This window comes from Rhinichthys klamathensis, unplaced genomic scaffold (assembly GCF_029890125.1).
Source record: "Rhinichthys klamathensis goyatoka isolate OS25496 unplaced genomic scaffold, OSU_Roscu_1.1 h1tg000747l_1, whole genome shotgun sequence".
Lineage (NCBI taxonomy): Eukaryota > Metazoa > Chordata > Actinopteri > Cypriniformes > Leuciscidae > Rhinichthys > Rhinichthys klamathensis.
The window spans coordinates 186,541-197,500 of NW_026607156.1; the positions used below are offsets into that span (position 1 = coordinate 186,541).

Consider the following 10,960-nt stretch of genomic DNA (forward strand, 5'->3'; position numbering starts at 1 on the left):
CAACATTTATTCTTCTTGCAGAAACAGCATTCATATGCTTTTTCGTGACTTTGAGTGTGTGAGTGTATAAATAACAAATAGGGGAAATGAAACTAGATGTCTAAGTTTGAAAACTTGTGTTTAACAATGAAGAAGCTAGTAATCAAGAAAACAGAGTTTGCTTCTACCTAGTAACAGAATGGTTTGCCTATGTAGAACCAATCAAAGTGTAGTTATTATGTAATGTATCATGTAATTTTCGCCATGCTCCTATTTTATAAAAACCTTTGTATTCCTTTTGCTGGTGGGATTCTCTTTAAAACTTGTCTGAGATCCTCCGGCAGTGATTAAAGTACACTCACCTAAAGGATTATTAGGATCACCATACTAATACTGTGTTTGACCCCCTTTCGCCTTCAGAACTGCCTTAATTATAAGTGGCATTGATTCAACAAGGTGCTGAAAGCATTCTTTAGAAATGTTGGCCCATATTGATAGGATAGCATCTTGCAGTTGATGGAGATTTGTGGGATGCACATCCAGGGCACGAAGCTCCCGTTCCACCACATCCCAAAGATGCTCTATTGGGTTGAGATCTGGTGACTGTGGGGGCCATTTTAGTACAGTGAACTCATTGTCATGTTCAAGAAACCAATTTGAAATGATTAGAGCTTTGTGACATGGTGCATTATCCTGCTGGAAGTAGCCATCAGAGGATGGGAACATGGTGGCCATAAAGGGATGGACATGGTCAGAAGCAATACTCAGGTAGGCCGTGGCATTTAAACGATGCCCAATTGGCACTAAGGGGCCTAAAATGTGCCAAGAAAACATCCCCCACACCATTACACCACCACCACCAGCCTGCACAGTGGTAACAAGGCATAATGGTTCCATGTTCTCATTCTGTTTACGCCAAATTCTGACTCTACCATCTGAATGTCTCAACAGAGATCGAGACTCATCAGACCAGGCAACATTTTTCCAGTCTTCAACTGTCCAATTTTGGTGAGCTCTTGCAAATTGTAGCCTCTTTTTCCTATTTGTAGTGGAGATGAGTGGTACCCGGTGGAGTCTTCTGCTGTTGTAGCCCATCCGCCTCAAGGTTGTGCGTGTTGTGGCTTCACAAATGCTTTGCTGCATACCTCGGTTGTAACGAGTGGTTATTTCAGTCAAAGTTGCTCTTCTATCATCTTGAATCAGTCGGCCCATTCTCCTCTGACCTCTAGCATCAACAAGGCATTTTCGCCCACAGGACTGCCGCATACTGGATGTTTTTCCCTTTTCACACCATTCTTTGTAAACCCTTAGAAATGGTTGTGCGTGAAAATCCCAGTAACTGAGCAGATTGTGAAATACTCAGACCGGCCCGTCTGGCACCAACAGCCACGCTCAAAATTGCTTAAATCACCTTTCTTTCCCATTCTGACATTCAGTTTGGAGTTCAGGAGATTGTCTTGACCAGGACCACACCCCTAAATGCATTGAAGCAACTGCCATGTGATTGGTTGATTAGATAATTGCATTAATGAGAAATTGAACAGGTGTTCCTAATAATCCTTTAGGTGAGTGTATATTCAAAGGCATTGTCTGAAGTCTGATTATTATTGATGTGCGGCAAGTTAGTTAGTGGAACAAGTTACAGGTTAGACACTAAAGACCTTATTCCCGAGTGATAGTGTCGATAGGGGGCGAGACGACGTTCGACTCTTTGTGAGACTCTTAGGCGGGGTTAGATTGTGGTCATGTAACTAATTCTTGGGCATTTTAATTTTGCGGTAAGAATAGCTACTCTTAGGCGTCAACCTCCGTGTTCAGAGGGAACTCAACTGAGTATAATATTTTCAGGTGTCGAGTACACTCGGTTCAACCTAAGTCAGGTGCGTAGGGGAAAACAGACACATGAATATTAAAATATGACCACGGAGAAAAAAGACGTACTCGGTTACTAACGTAACCTCGGTTCCCTGAAGCCCCTTTCACACAGAGATTCCGGAAAATACACGGATAAAGTGACCCGGGATTTGACCCGGGTTCGTTTGATTTTGGTTCATTCACAGTGCCAGTGATTTTCCGGAATCAGAGAGCTGTCACACACAACCCGTAAAAGTCCCGTAAAGACACGTGACATCGATGTGACATGTAATGTCTCAGCAGTTTGCTTATGAGCTGCGATCTCTCTCTCTCTCTCTCACGCTTGTGCATTTTTTTTCTCTGATTCGATCATAAACTAGCACATTACGTATCGTTTCACTAGCCTGCTTTCACTTCACTTTAGCCTCATCATTACGACACGGCATTGATTACGGCTTTTGTTCACACAGCACGCGTTCCGGGACTGAACACGGCAATATTACTAGATCCCCAAGCCGGCATTAATCCCTATTGTAGTCGTAGGACAACTTGTGCTTATGGACAGTAACATCTTATACGGATAAGACCAGACACCGCCGGGTCTAATTATCATACTGAGAGGACCCGGGCCTGCAGGCAAGGTACCTCCAGGTTATAGAATATAACACTTCAGAGCATAGAGGCGTCTTGTAGACGGTGCTCTAGCCTCAGTGATGGTGTTTAGGACCTTTTCTGGGAGGTCCCCGGATACCCGTTTAGTCCAACACTTCACATCCCTTTATGGCCACCATGTGCCCATCCTCTGATGGCTACTTCCAGCAGGATAATGCACCATGTCACAAAGCTCGAATCATTTCAAACTGGTTTCTTGAACATGACAATGAGTTCACTGTACTAAAATGGCCCCCACAGTCACCAGATCTCAACCCAATAGAGCATCTTTGGGATGTGGTGGAACGGGAGCTTCGTGCCCTGGATGTGCATCCCACAAATCTCCATCAACTGCAAGATGCTATCCTATCAATATGGGCCAACATTTCTAAAGAATGCTTTCAGCACCTTGTTGAATCAATGCCACGTAGAATTAAGGCAGTTCTGAAGGCGAAAGGGGGTCAAACACAGTATTAGTATGGTGTTCCTAATAATCCTTTAGGTGAGTGTATATTGTTATTATTAATTATAGTAGCTATATTATAGTCTTGTTAATTAGATAAGATTATTTGGATTGCTTTGGATTTTTGGATCTGGACTGGACTGCTTTTTGTTTTGGATTGCCCTTTTGAATTGTTTTGCTTTTTGTGACTCTTCCTTTTTCCTGGTAATGGAGTTAGAAAGAGGAGATCCTCCCCCGTCTGGGCTCAACAACAGAAGCATCAGTGTCCTCGTTTATACCGGCTGGCACTGGCATGTTTATGTCCCCCTGAATCCTCTGTCCCTTGTGAAAGGATCTTTTCCAAGGCTGGAGAGGTTTTGTCCAAGGAGAGGAATCGTCTAAACCCCAACACACTTGAAAAAATTATACTTTTGTAATCCTTCCTTCACCCACCGAAAACTAGTAACAGTTCAACGCACAAAAACAATTCTGAACTTTTCCCACCCCAGACTATTCTGTTGCAGTTTACTTTATTGCACTGCACCCAACACAGTGTCAATTTTGGTGTTCATACTGTCACTATCCAAACAATTTGTGAATATTTAATTAACTGTGTGTGTGACAGTTGTCTCTGCACAAGTAAATTCAGACAGAGAAAGATACATATATTTTTTTATACCCAGGCAATGGACAAAAGTCTGCTCAGGTCTTTGGTTCAGAATTAATTAGTTTGTTTGCTATTTCTTTGCACAGTAGCTAGGGGCCACTAGTGAGCAATGCTGAATGAAGCTCCACCGTTTTTTGAAATAGGGCTTATTCACATTCTTTCCCACATTTGGGCGTTAACTCGTTGTGAATACGCAGGCCAAAAGAAGTAATTACGTGTTTTTTTTGTGTTTTTTTAATTTATCACTTTTACTCAGGACATGCTAGCTGGTAACAAAGGATTCCATTCATTGTGCTAAGCTAAGCTAGCGCCGACCCTGTCAAACTAAAACAATGCATGCACTGAGACAAAAATGCATTTGCACACCTATCTAAATGTAGGAAAGAATGTGAATAAGCCCTATTTCAAACGGTGGAGTGTTCCTTTAAGCCTCATTTTGCCATCACTATTTCTAATGATGTGACCAAACCAACTGTAGGAGATGAGGCGAGGACTCAAACGCAGAAGAAATAAGGCTTTTATTACGCAAAAAAGAAAACAAAATACAAACAAAACTACCCCGAGGGGGAAGACACGACACGACACAGACCTTGCACAGACCTTAAAATATACATATTTAAAATGTATTCACACCAGGAAAGTCCGATAGTTCACTTGCTTTGGTCCGGACCAAATAAATTTTTTTTTTTTTTTTTTTTTGGTACGGTTCGCTTTCACACTGCTCTTTTTGCAAGTGAACCAAAATTTGTAAACAAAACCACACGTGTGCTAAGGTCGTACATTCATTGGACAAGGATTCTCAAGTAGGGAAATCAGGAAGTGCAAAAAAGGCTCAGCATGGAGATATTTCGTACTGCAATATTTGTTATTATACTAATTTTGTGTTATTCTGTACAAACGCAATATGAAGAAACTGCACAGAAGACGGATAAGGTATAAAGTTTTCATTCATAGAGAGGGGCTATGTTCACACATTCAAATAATGAGATTCTTATTGTATACTGCTATCAAGTGCTGTCAATGTTAACGCTTGCGATTAAGTTTGTCCAGTTTAACGCAGCATCATCCTTGTATTGTAACTATCGTTACATTATGAACTGCAAAAGCTTTTTTTGCATCTATGCGCGATTAAACTGAAGAGAACGCTCTGTATTTTAATGTCCTGAATGCACACACTCATTCATTCATTCCATTCCAATGATGCACACACGACGCGCAGAAAGATGCGCAACAGTATCGTGTGGCCAGACAGCGCGCCGGAATGGAATTCTCTTTCGCACTTGAACAACAATAACACAAACCATTATGCCAAAATCTCCGACTACGGAAGCGTTTTAACTAAAAGGCGCAGTGCTTTCTTGCAATCGGGTCGGTTCATGTTCACACCGTAAACGAACCGTACCAGAGTTCGTTTGGAACCGTACCGAGACCACCTCTTCAGCTGGGTCTCGGTTCGGTTGTTTGGTCCGCACCAGAGTTCGATTGCTGTATTCACACCTGCCCAAAAGCAGTGGCGGAGCCAGGGGGTGGCCAGGGGTGGCCATGGCCACCCTTGGCTTAAGCTTGGCCACCCCTTTGGCCACCCCTCTCACAACTGCCGTTTCTGTCTCTGTCTCTCTCTCTCTTTTTTTCTTTTTTTTTTTACAAGAATTGCGTTTTTAAAACACAGAACCGTATCTTACGACCACAAAAAACGTGAGACTTTTCAGACGCGCACTCCAACTTCACCTCAGCGTCAGGCGCAAGTCAAACGAGTGCGGAAATGTACAAGTGCCGAATCAGCTTCAGCAGTGATCGGAGCATAGTAAATATAGATTTGATGTTGCTCAACTGGTGAGTTGCAAGACCGTTTTGAGTGAGTCGCATATGTCCAGTCAAAGAAACAACAACGCAATTCTCTTTTTTTCTGATTCTACTTTTATTTTGAAAGATATCTGTGTGAAAGCTTGTGACACTTCCGTCAGATGCGGAGAAAAGCGCGTTGTCCTGAATCAGTTGGCTATCTGCTGTAAGATGAATGTTGCAAGGTCAACAAATGTCAGTTAAACTAACTTTTTACTGTCCTGTCAGACGTTGTACTGTACTTGCACATCACGCGTAAATGTGGCGTGCTGTAGCCGTAGTTCTGTTGTCAATTAACTCATGAAATCATCAAAAAGGCGATACAATCTGTGTCAAAACTGCATGCATGTATGTATTTGTTATATATGCGTCACATATGTCTAGACTAAAATATTCTGCCATGTTTAAGGCACAAACTGACAGGCTATGTGTTTTTTTAATGTACAAATAAATGTGAGCACTGTGCATTTGTACTAGAAGATAGGCGTTAATTTTGCGTTAATTTGTAAAGGACAAAATAAAATGCATAATTTTTAAATCCATAAAATAACTAATTTTATATTCTGCCATTTATGTGCATGTTGACTTCACATTCTTGCACATAGCGATTCAAAAGAGATGTTTCCCCCCTTTTTAATTAGGTATGATAGAACGGTTTAGATTCTTTATTTTGACTACTAATATAGAAAGTTGAAGAGTTAATTGATTATATAAAATTCAATGAAGGGTATAATCTTTGAACTACAGTAGTTATCTGCATGTCTCATCCATGAAGGTGCAACAATGTTGGGGGTTTTTGTGAACCAGAACCATGCTAACTGAGCAAGTTTACTATATGACTAAATAACTTTAGCTATAGTGTGTGTCCCCTTTATTATTATTCCTGGAGGTGGTAAGTAGCTAATAATAATTAAAAAAAAAATCAAATTCACTCAGTATTCCATGATTCCTAATTCACTATACTCTCTCAATTAGCTACAATTGAATACAAATGAACTGTATTCAGTTGTGTAGGAACAGTCCAATAGATTATTTAAACTAATTATTATGTTAAAATAATTAAGATTTATGTGCCACCCCAGACTGTTTGCTGGCCCCTGCCTGGCCACCCCTATGAAAAAATCCTGGCTCCGCCACTGGGGTCCGCACCAAGGGGGGAAACGAACTAGAGTTCGATTCAATCGATCCAAACAAGGCAGGTGTGAATACACAGTCGACTAAAATAGCTTCTAACAGACGGCCGTACGCATCGATTTACGGCGAAAGTGTTAACTAAGATCATTTTTGTCCATTATGAGAACGAGATTGGGTGACCAAGTTAAATAGAAATTGTGATTTGAACAGGCACCACCATTTATTTTGGTTTCTTGGAAAAAAAAGAAAAGAAAAAAAATTATTTGTTTACATTATAGGTACACTATATTCTAATTAGAGTAGTTTTCCTGCGTTTTGCAAAGAAGAATGCTTGCTTTTTTCCCCGGAAAGAAGGACTACGCTTTTTAATAAAATGAGGAACTGCTATTGTGTTGTTAACCAGATGAGATTTCTGGAATTAATAGGTTTAATTTGAGTTTAAATGTGAGTTTATGTTGAAATGTCAGACATCTGCTCTCCTGAAAGAGGAACTGGACACTTCTGAGGGGTCAGCACAAAACGTTTTTAAAGTCTTCTTAGTTATGCCATCTTTTAAGAGAACACTCTGGGAACAAAAATAAAACTACCCGCTGAAAATGTTATAAGAATTAGGGAATAATGTTCTAACAATGTTATCATTACATTTTTAGAATGTTTTTAAATCCTACCTTTTAGGAGAACATTCTGGGAAACAAAAATAAAACTACCCGCTGAAAACATTTTTAGATCACTGCATGGTAAGGTTTTAAGAACATTTTTTAGAACAATCATTTTCTGGCTGGGATGTTTTACCGCACCCTTTTGATTGACAGGATCATCGGCTGTTTTTTAACAATCAGCCGACAGTGAAAATAATTGCTTTTATCAGCCGATACCGATTGTTGGGCAATACATCGGTGCATCTCTATGTACACATTCAAAACAAAAACAAAAAATATTACTTTTTTTTAAAGTCCCTATAATTATCACCAATGCTGAACAAAAAAACAAACATTAAAACCAGTGAAATATGATTCCAGTGTAAATCATCTGTTCTCTATGTGAATATATAGTAAAGTGTAATTTATTCCTGTGATCAAAGCTGAATTTTCAGCATCATTACTCCAGTCTTCAGTGTCACATGATCCTTCAGAAATCACTCTAATATGAGGATCTGATGCTCAAGACACAGTTATGATTATTATGAGTTGTGAAAACAGTGATACTTTTTGTTTTTCAGGATTCTTTGATGAATAGAAAGTTATGGGAATATACTGGAGTGTGTGTGTGTGTGTGTGTGTGGGTGGGCGAGCATTGAGGTGTTGTTATGGGAATATACTGAAGAGTGTGTGAGAGAGTGTGTGTGTGTGTGTGGGTGCGCATTGAGGTGTCGTTATGGGAAAATACTGGAGACAGAGAGTGTGTGTGTGTGTGTGTGTGTGTCTGAGAGAGAGAGAGAGAGAGAGAGAGAGAGAGAGAGAGAGAGAGAGAGAGAGAGAGAGAGAGTACATTGAGGTGTTGTTATGGGAATAGCCTTCGAGAGAGAGAGAGTGTTATGGAATGTGTAGATTCATGACTATATACTGTATATTTTGATGCTTCAACTTAAACTTATTTCTGTTTAGCCAAGGCAACATACTTTTTCATCTAATATTTATATCATTTTTTAATATATTTAGTTAACAATAATAACCCTAGAAGTGATATGATTCACTTCTTAATAAATATTGTTATTATTTAAAACGTATCCTGTGTCACGCAAGAACAAACTGTGTGTGTGTGTGTGTGTGTGTATGAGTGTGTGTGTGTGTGTGTGTGTGTGTGTGTGTGTGTGTGAGTGTGTGTGTGTGTGTGTGTGTGTGTGTGTGTGTGTGTGTGTGTGTGTGTGTGTGTGTGTGTGTGTGTGTGTGTGTGTGTGCGTGCGTGTGAGTGTGTGAGTGTGTAGGTGTTTTTCGAGAGTGTGTGTTTTCACACTGTTAGAGCTGGTGTGTGACCGTGTGAACTTCTCTAACTTTTTTGCACATTTTCTCAATTCCAGCGAACAGGGAACGTTCTCTCAAAGTAATGAACAAACACTCTTCCAGTAACACCAATAGAACGTTCGTTCAAAGTTATCTGCTTATTAATACTGTTCTCAAAACTTTAGCAATCAGGTATTTTGTATTTAGCAATACAAAAACTATAATGTTCATGGGATGGGACGTCTTATTTCTGAAACTTTTCAGTTGGATGTTCGTCTGACGGGTTTTAAATGTTTCTTGTTTCAGAACGTTCAGATTCAAAAGAAACGTTCCATAATGTGTGAAGAATGATACAATGTTAATGTTCACATCTATTGTGCGTTTAGATGAAGCTCTATAAGTGTGTGTTAGTGCCAGCAGAGGGAGCAAGAGCACGTGTTCTCTGATCAGCACTTCTGACTCATGTTCACACACACACACACACACACACTAGCACTACCTTGGTTACTCTTGTTCTTCAAAATATCTTCTTCTGTGTTCAGCAGAAGAAAGAAACTCACACAGGTTCGGAACAACATGAGGATGAGTAAAGGATGACAGAACTTTCATTTCTGGCCGAACTGTGAAGTTTCTGTCGATGAGCTGTAAGTGTGTGTGGACAGCAGAGGGCGCAGTTTCACTGCTGGAAATTTACACACACACACACACACACACACACACACACACACACACACACACACACACACACACACACACACACACACACACACACACACACACACACACACACACAATATTATATTATATTTAATCTGCTCGTCTTGGATCAATTGAGTCAGATCAATGTTAACTTAAAACTGAAAACATGTGGAAGCTTGAAAATAAGCAAATAGTTTAATTTCTGATTTGTTTTCAAAAGATTGTTTTCAGTCGGATTCCGTGTCGTAATACTTCAGCTGTTTTTACTAGAATAACCAAAAATATTAAAACATTATTTACTTTATGAATCTTTAAGCATTGAGAATATGGTTAAAGCTAGGCTTTCTCAGATTTAGCTGAATATATTTGTAAATGAACTGAATCATGAACTGTAGCTCAAGATTATAAATGATAAACACAATTGGCTGAAAACTGATTTATCCATATTTAATGCCTGTGTAATATTTCCTTTTCCTTTTTAAAAGCTGATAAGTCTGTTTATTATTCTATAGGCCTACTTAATTAACAGTATTATATGGTATTGTATTTTATTTGATGTTTTCTCTGTAACAGAACAACGACTGACCAACCCCGCTATTAAAAAAGGGTTTAAGAACGTTTTACTGCTTTTTTAAATGTTTTACAAACGTTTTTTCTTAGTTATGTGAACATTAAGGGAACATTCCATTGATCGTTCAAACATTGGGAACGTTCTGAAACAATAAGTAAAACTTTTAAAAAACGTTAAATTAGCGTTAAATTACCGTTTCCGAATTCTGATTGATGTATAAATAATCTTTCTGTGCTAAAGATTTAAGAACGTGTGTGTGTGTGTGTGTTCAGTTCTTCACCATCTGAATTGCAGCTGGAGGTCGAAGCTTCCAGAACTCTGAAAGCTCATAAATCAAACAGTCTGGGAGGCAGTAACACACACACACACTAATATGTGGTGAAAATAAAGTATAATTTCAGTGTTCACAGACACACAGGTTAATGTTCATCAGATGCTCGTTCTGCCCCGCGCTCATGGAATGTCTCAATTAACTATTGAACAGTTTGATTCCCAGGCGTGTGTGTGTGTGTGTCTTTGTCTTTGAGTTTGAGTTTGAGTTTGTTTGTGTGTGTGTGTGAGAGAGAGAGAGAGAGAGAGAGAGAGAGAGAGAGAGAGAGAGAGAGAGAGAGAGAGAGAGAGAGAGAGAGAGAGAGAGAGAGAGAGAGAGAGAGAGAGAGAGAGAGAGAGAGTGAGAGTCTTTGAGTGTGTGTTGTGTGTGTGTGTAATGTGTGCTCATGTTTATATTGTGAGGACCAAATGTCCCCACAAAGGTGGTAATATGTGAAATCCTTGTCATTGTGGGGACATTTTTTGGTCCCATGAGTAAAACAGCTTATAAATCCTAAATGAGTAATGTTTTTTGGAAATGTAAAAATGCAGAAAGTTGTGTGTGATGGGCAGGTTTAGGGGTCGGGTTTAGTGTAAGGGGACAGAATATACAGTTTGTACAGTATAAAAACCATTACGCCTATGGAGAGTCCTCACAAAGATAGTGGACCAGACATGTGTGAGTGTGTGTGTGTGTGGTGTGTGTGCAAGTCTGTGTGTGTGTGTGTGTGTGTGTGTGTGTGTGTGTGTGTGTGTGTGTGTGTGTGTGTGTGTGTGTGTGTGTGTGTGTGTGTGCAACTTAAGTCTGTGTGTGTGTGTGTGTGTGTGTGTGTGCAACTTAAGTCTGTGTGTGTGTGCCATCTGTTGATCAC

The 10,960-nt window shown here is 39.7% G+C and overlaps 1 protein-coding gene across 1 annotated transcript in view; it reads left to right on the forward strand.

Moving 5' to 3' along the window:
* The first annotated feature begins 1,739 nt into the window (after positions 1-1,739).
* naga (N-acetylgalactosaminidase, alpha) overlaps positions 1,740-10,960 on the forward strand; it is a 138,265-nt gene continuing 129,044 nt past the window's right edge. The window contains exon 1 of the mRNA XM_056242716.1: positions 1,740-1,749. The gene's annotated coding sequence lies outside the window, so the exon portion shown is untranslated. The remainder of the gene's footprint in view (positions 1,750-10,960) is intronic.